Here is a 7,903-nt window from a genome sequence, read left to right as displayed (position 1 = left end):
AATTTTAGGCATTTAATACATCTTAAGATATATATATATATATATATATATATATATATATATATATATATATATATATATATATATATATATTTGAAAATATCGAAAGAATTTTTTTTTTGAAGACTACATTCTTTTTCCTAATTTGACATTGAGTTTTTGTAATATTGTTAACTTCTCGGAAAATCAAAAAATTTATAAACCAAATTCCAAGAGAATATGTGTGTGTATAAATTATTACAAGAAATTAAAAGAAAAGAGAATATATATATATATATATATATATATATATAAATAAATAATTTCAATGTAGAAATATATGGAAGGATAGGACTTATTTGATTTTCGAAAAGAGAAAGTGTGTATGTGTGTATATTATATTAAGCCAAGCAAACTATTATAGAGCCACTTGGCAATTTAGGATAATAGTAATATTAATACTTAATTTAAATTTAAACATATTTTTTCGAATCTCAATGAAAAGAAAGTGAATATTTTTGTAAAGATATTTGTCTGACGTATCTTAATTAATAAGATTTTAAAAAAAATTACATTGGAAGATAAAAAAAACGCATGTATCTTAATTAATTATAAAGATAAAAACATAGGTATTATAAAATATATGATAAATTTAAACATTAATACGGACAACAGAATTAAAAAATTAAAAGAAAAAGAGAAAAAAATACATAAATAAATAATTTTAATGTAGAAATATTTGGAAGAATAAGATTTATTTGAATTTTGTGAAGAGAAAGTATTTGAAACAATGATGAATAAAATTTGCATTGTGGTTAAGCCAAGTGACAAACTAATATAAAATCACTTGGCAATTTGGATAATATTAATACTAATACTTAATTTAAATTTAAATTTTTTTTTGAATCTAAATGAAAAGAAAGTGCATATTTTTGTAAAAAAATTGTTTGCTCTATCTTAATTAATAAAATATAAAAAATAAATAAATTGAAAGATAAAAACAACACCTCTATCTTAATTAATTATAAAGATAAGAATGTAAGTATTATAAAAAATATGGCAAATTTAAACATTAATATGAACAATAGAATAAAAGAATAAAAGTAAATAAAATATTTTACTAAAAGAAAAAAAAACATATTTTTCAGTTATAATGTATTATAATGGAAGTAACGGACAAGAATATGATAATTTTAAGTTATGGGTAATTTTAAGAGATTTGAAAATTTTCTATTTTTTATTAATATTTGTTTAATGATTATATATAAATTTTATCTGAAAGATTAATATTTTAAAGTTATTTGCACCTAAATCAAATAACTCAAATCATAGGTTTGTGTTCGCGCATCGCGCGAGGTAATAATACTAGTTATATATAAGAAATCACTCTTTCTAACTACATTTATTAAAGAAACGTAACTATTATATGAAGAATACGTTAATAGCCAAAAGGCCAAATACATAAACGGGCCCCTCTAAGTTGTCCACAATGACCAGACAAACACCTCAACTAAACCCTTCACCATTTAGACACTTCAAATGTCCATTAACCAGATCAAATAAATATCCGAGTGCAACAGATCATATACTGAATTACACTCGCTAATGCCATATCAAATGAGCCAATTAATGAACAACACGTGTAATTTGTAAATAAAAATTTGACACATATAATAAACAAAAAATGAAAATGCATTTAAGAAATAAAAAAAAACTTTTTCCTACCTTTTTTACCAAACCAGCGCAACCCATCCTCCTCAACCCCCGTCCCCCAACCAACTTCATCTTCTTCTTCCGCCCAAAACCAGTGCCATCCCCCCCCCCTCCTCAAACCAACATCATCTCCTTCTTCCACCTAAAACCAGCGCTACCCCACCCCCTTCATCTTCTTCCTTCAAATCCACCTTCCTTCAAACCAACGCAACCCCTCTCTTGCCGGAAAATTAATCTTCGAGCAAATCTGAAAGAAATGATTCTACTAGAATCAACCAAAATCAGCAACATATAAGTCATGTTTTTGCGATCCAGCATAAAACCCTCTCTCCCACCTTTTGAATTTCTAATTTCCAAGACGCGCTCGCCTTGATGCGCGGTTGTCCCCATCTTCTTCACCACATCTACTGTTTTGCCATTATCAATCCTCTCAAATAACCCACTAAACATCTAACACAATAATTTTTTGTCCTTTTCCTTTGGTTTAGTCAAATTCTTGGTACCAACCAAATTTGGCCTCTTTCATTGGCCCTATTTATTTTTTCATTTCTCTTTTAACAAACTCATGTTGTTCAATGTGGAACTTGGTGTCGGTCTCATATCTCTACTAGCTTAAAAATAATTTCCAGGTTAGGTTCTTTGTTACTTTTTTTTTTAGTTCTGCTTTGTGGGGTTTGCTTTATTTGGTTGCTCAGAAAATGAAAGAAAGATTTTCAGATTTGGCTTAATGATTTCTCCAATTAGTTCTGCAGCATTTGTAATTTCAGCATTTGGAACTAGTTTTGGCTTGAAGGAATTAGGCGGAGCTCTGGAGGTTATGGACAGTGGAATATGAAAGGGGTAATTTCTGGTGATTTTCGGTAGCTTGGTTGCAGTTTTAGTGGCTGGTTTTAATGGTGGTTTCACGGTGAAGATTAAGTTTTTTCAAAAACGAAAAAAAAAATTTAGGCTGAAAAAATGATTCACGCTCTTAAAATTTTATTAGCAAGCACGCCCATACCACATCAGCAATATGTGTTTATTTGATCTGGTTAATGGATACTGAAGTATCTAAATGGTAAAGGGTTTAGTTAAGGTATTTGTCTGGTCATTATGGACAACTTAAAGGGGCCGTTTACGTATTTAGCCAAAATAAATAGGTAGAAATTTCCGAACTTTGGTGTGACCTTAGCCAACACAAGGATCTTGAGTTTTACTATTAAATTAAATGAAGATAACTTGATGTGACTTGCCCCTCACTGTTATTTGTTTCTATTGTAACTACCGTACTAGCAAGAAGAAGAAGAAAAAAAACATATATAACATCCAATTCGGTTAATTTTCGCACAAAATACTACTCGATAAGACATCTTGGTTTAAATACCTTCATAAAGCCATTAGGATCTTACAGAAATATTAATTAGTGTTCTCAATAGAAGATCTACGAGTTTTTAATTTTAATTAGGGTTCTCAATTCACTTGGGCTTTTAAATAGTACTTCAGGAGTGCCTACTCTATTTTCAAATTTTCATAGCTAGCCTAGGAGTTAGGGTAAATAATATATTATATAACTACTCTCCTATATATAATATAGTTCCTTTTTTTCCTGTATAATATACTAATTGCTAATTAATCTCTTTTCTTTCTTTTTCTTGTGAGCATAACTAACTTCATCTTTAAGCCTATGCTTCGTTTGTGCTTTCTTTCCTAACCCTCCCCACTCCCCTTCCTCTTAGAGGCTGAGACAGAACTTAAAATTTATGTGTTCTTGTCAATTTATAGGATTCAAGCTATAAAGATTGATAATTCTTCAGTGAATTATAGAGAGAGAAAGCTAGAGAGAAGGGAGAGAGAAAATGATGTTCTTCATTATGATCGTTAACACTATTGGATCAATAATTGATCCTTTTAACATACTAACTTCCTAACTTATTCTTCATTACAATTTGTCTTCTAACTTTCACTAATTACATTTTGGTCCCTAACTCTTAAGTAGTATCTATTATCACAAAGTTCCCCATCAAGCTGGAGGGTGGAAAACATCCAACACTCCCATCTTGGACACAAGAATCTGGTATTGTGCAGTACCTAAGGCTTTGGTCATCATGTCTGCAACTTGCTCTTTTGTTGAGATGTGTTCTGGTGCAATCAGTCCACTTTTGATTCTTTCCCTCACAAATGACAGTCTATCTCTATGTGTTTAGTTCTTTCATGATAGATTAGATTGGCAACAATCTGTAGAGCTTCTTTTCTATCACAAAGAAGCTTCATAGGTGTTTGAACTTCAATCCCAAGCTCTTGCATCAACCTTGTGAGTCAAACTACTTCAGATACCACATTTGTCATGCTTTTATACTCAGCTTCTGCTGAACTTCTGCTCATATCTGTTGCTTTTTTGATTTTCATGAGATCAAGGAATCTCCCATTTTCACTACATACCCTGTAACAGATCTTCTTGTGTTTAGGCAGGCTGTTCAGAATCACAATAGGTTGTGACTTGTTCTAAAGGTTCCTTTTTCAGTAATACTCCTCTTCTTGGACACCCCTTAATATATCTTACAACTCTCAATACTACCTCTAGGTATGACTGTTTTGGATGTTGCATAAACTAACTCAACATTTGAACAACAAAGTATATGTATAGTTTGGTTATGGTCAGATATATCAGCTTTCCTATAAGCTTTTGATATCCACCTATATCATGTAATTCCTCATCTCTTGTAGCCCCTACATGCTTGTCATAGTCTACTGTAGTCAGCTTTTGATTTTGTTCAAGTGGAGAACTTGCAGGTTTTGCCCCACTCAGCCCAACTTCAGAAATTAGACTAAGGGCATATTTCCTCTGATTGAGAAGGATTCCCTTTGGTGAATACCTAGGAAGTATTTCAACTCCCCTAGATCCTTCACTTTAAAGTTCAAATGCAATGTTTTTTTTGTTGCGTGTATAATAGCTTCACAATTGCCTGTGATCAGTAGGTCATCAACATAGAACAATATAACCACCACATCTGCACCTTTCTTCTTGATGAAGAGTAAATGGTCATAGGCACTTTGCAAAAAACCTGCTTTTGTCAAGGCATCAGTTAGCTTAATGTGAGCACGTGATTTTTGTTTTACGCGACAATCGCTCCAAAAGAATTAAAAAATGTATGTGTCATGCGTAATTTAAACCATGACCCGTTTGTTAGATGGAAAATTACAAAAAATATGCATTTTTTCTTTTTTCCCGATTTGTTGCTGTGTTTAATTTTTGCCTACCTTTAACATTTTATCCGCGTGAAATAAATATGTTAAGTGTTAATTAGTGGTGCTTGGTTTTATTTAATTAGTTTGTGTATTTAGGAAATTAGAAATAAAGAAAAAGAAGACAAAATTTGTTGTAAAATGAATTTGGGCCGTGTCCATTTCAAAATTTGGAGCCCAATTGAACAGCCCAAACTCCCAGTCCGAACAGCCCACCCCCAGGACACAAAATGACGTAGTTTAACACCAAAACTACGTCGTTTCAAGGCCGATCCATCTCAACCATTCAAATCAAACTGATCCAACGGCCAAGATCTCACACCCCGTACCCACTAACAAACCCGACCCATCTCACCCGGACCAAACCCAAACCCTCAAAACGACACCGTTCCATTTAAGCCATCAGATCCAGACCGTAGATCTAGATTGATCTAACGGTCGAGGTTCACCCACCCACTAACTATATAAGCCCTTCACCATACCCTGCCCCCCTATCTGAACCCCAGCCTTCGTCTCCAAACAAACAACCCTAAAACCCTAGCCGCCCCTGCGTACTTCCGCCATGAAAGCCGGCGGCATGGATGCCGGTGACCTTCCCCTGAACACCATAGAACCCCCATGCCATCCTGAACCCAAATCTACCAACCCCATGCTTCGAATCTTATCCCACCTTCTCGAATCTTCATTTGAAGATTCGAGTCGGAACCTAATCTACACCGATCTGCTTCAAATTCATACCAGACCCCCCTCGTGACCAAACCATACTTGGTTTGGTCCGAATCTGATCAGGGAAGCCTGAATCCCAGATCTAAGTTTGAAAGTTTTGTGTCCTTCATCTCTGGCCCATGCCAGTCCGAGCCAAAGAGATTAAGGTCTAATGGACCTTAATCGAAGTGTTTCTCATCTGAGAAACACTTCGATTAAAGTCCGTTCAGCCTTAAGAAAGGTCTGTCCAAGTCCGAGTTCAAATTTTTAACTTTGCAAGCTTTAAGGTGAATTTGTTTTCTTTCCTTTATTTGTTTTAGTCCGTGTGATTTGTTTTAAATATCTGGTCATGTTTTGTTTCAATTTGTGTCTTTAAATTTTACCACCTTCTGATTGACCACTTTGCCTGAACCACTGTGTTTTGTTTGAACCCCTCTTATTCTGATAAGACATGTGTATTGGTTGTATTCCAAATTTGTACTGACTAACTGATTCCTCAAAGTATAATCCTGCTTAATCAGTATAAGTCGAGTCATGTGTCCCATGCTTTTGAATGACTGATTTGGCTACGTTTGTGTATGTTAATGCTAATATAGTCGAGTCGACATGTGTCGTCAATCAGTTTCAACTGTCTGAACAAAGTTAAATCGATTTGCTTCTATTGAACATTTGCCTGAATCAATTAAGAGCCCGTTTAGTTCACTTATAGCTGTTGGATTGTTTGTGTTTAGATTCTGAATTGGAAGGCATGTGCACTCGTGTACAGCATGTGCATTGGTGCATCTCATGTGCTTTGTGCACAGCCTGTGGCCTGCATAAAGGCTTTTGTTAAGTTTTAAACAATTTGACAGCATATGCTGTCAGATACATTCCACTGCCCATACTTGGCTTTAGTTTAAAGAAGTATTTAAACCTTTTAAAAGTGAAATCTGCGAGGGAATGTTGATAGGGTTTAATACTTAATTAGCTAAAGTTGGAATTGAAAATGGAAGGCACATGGGAAGGGTACTGTGATTTCTGAAAACAGGCTGTTAAAAAGAGTAGGATAGAGGCTTATAAAAAGGGGGATAGACATACAGAAAGAAAAAAAAAGAGGGGAAGAGCTGAAAAGGAAAAAACACAAACACAGATAGAGAAAGGTTAAGGGATAGAAACTATACGACCAACAATCAGAAATTGTTTCTTCCTATTTTGTTATTTGGGTTTTCAGTTGTTCAACTTGTTGAAATCGATTCTGATTCTTTGAAGTTCCAGTGGTGTCTATTTAGTCAAGTGTTTTCCATTGATTTACTACTGGTTTGGTCTGCTTTGGAGTTCTGATTCTACTCCACTGGGTGTTGCTCTCATTTGGCCATTTCTTTCTATTGGCCATAGTTGCATTTCTGCACTTGAGCCTTTTTCTGCTGTTCGCTTTGTTTGCTGTTGCCTTGTCCTGCTGCTATTTGCTAGTCCTGTTTCTTTTGGCTGCTGATTTCCACATCTTCCTCTTCTTCTCCTTTGCATTTTCAGCATTTCCAGGTACACATTTCAAGTCCCATATTGATGTAACTGAAACAGTTTGAAAGCATGAAATGAAAAAGGGTGAAGATGTTCAAGCATTCGTTGTGATATTCATAGTACATTAACAGGCCTTGTGGAAATTGATTTAGTTTATGTTTCAATAGTTCAAAAGAGTTACTGATAGCCGACTGAGTTTCACCCCTTTGTATTTGAGCTCAACAATTGTCTGTTAGTATAAGTATGCATATTTCGACTTTACACAATACTGTTTTCTGTTTCATTTAGTTTTTTTTTAAGTAAGACTAGTCCATATAAGTTTAGTTAAGTTCAATACAAGAAATGCTCAGACTAAACGTTGTATTTCGCTAACTCGTATATGATTCCTTGTCAAATTAAAGCATTTTACTTCGCCAGTTATCCTTTAACCTAGTTCAAATAAGTTCAGTTAAGTTCAAATTAAGAAATGTTCGGATTAAGTATTGCATTTCATCTATCTCATATGTAATCTTTTATTCGACCAAATCATTTTCGTAAAAGGCATGACGTCTTTTTTACTTTAAAAGTAATCAATCAAAAATTGATAGGAGCTTGGTTTAAGCTGAAGTATATACTTCAATTAGCACACACACTTTCCTTTCTTCTATCTCTGGGAATAAAAATAATAGAAATGTAGTCACTGTAGGATACCCTTCTAAAATAATGAGACGAGCCTTGCCAAAAATAAAAATAAAAAAAACCAATTGCGGGGCCCTCAACAACTAATGATAATTATTTAGAATTCAAG

General features: G+C 33.9%; 1 long non-coding RNA gene across 2 annotated transcripts; it reads left to right on the top strand.

Annotated features, from left to right (window-relative positions):
• Positions 1 to 1,408: 1,408 nt before the first annotated feature.
• On the top strand, positions 1,409 to 7,472 carry LOC142161813 (uncharacterized). Of its 2 annotated transcripts, none has more exons than XR_012693447.1 (2): positions 1,409 to 2,532; positions 7,129 to 7,472. It is a non-coding gene; the product is annotated as an uncharacterized LOC142161813 (long non-coding RNA). The 2 variants fall into 2 exon arrangements; XR_012693448.1 differs by having other exon boundaries at positions 1,409 to 2,542.
• The last annotated feature ends 431 nt before the right edge of the window (positions 7,473 to 7,903 follow it).

The sequence above is a fragment of the Nicotiana tabacum genome, chromosome 7, assembly GCF_000715075.1.
Source record: "Nicotiana tabacum cultivar K326 chromosome 7, ASM71507v2, whole genome shotgun sequence".
Classification (NCBI taxonomy): domain Eukaryota; kingdom Viridiplantae; phylum Streptophyta; class Magnoliopsida; order Solanales; family Solanaceae; genus Nicotiana; species Nicotiana tabacum.
The sequence above is the reverse complement of the archived record's forward strand: the minus strand, read 5'-3'. Positions and strand labels throughout refer to the sequence as shown.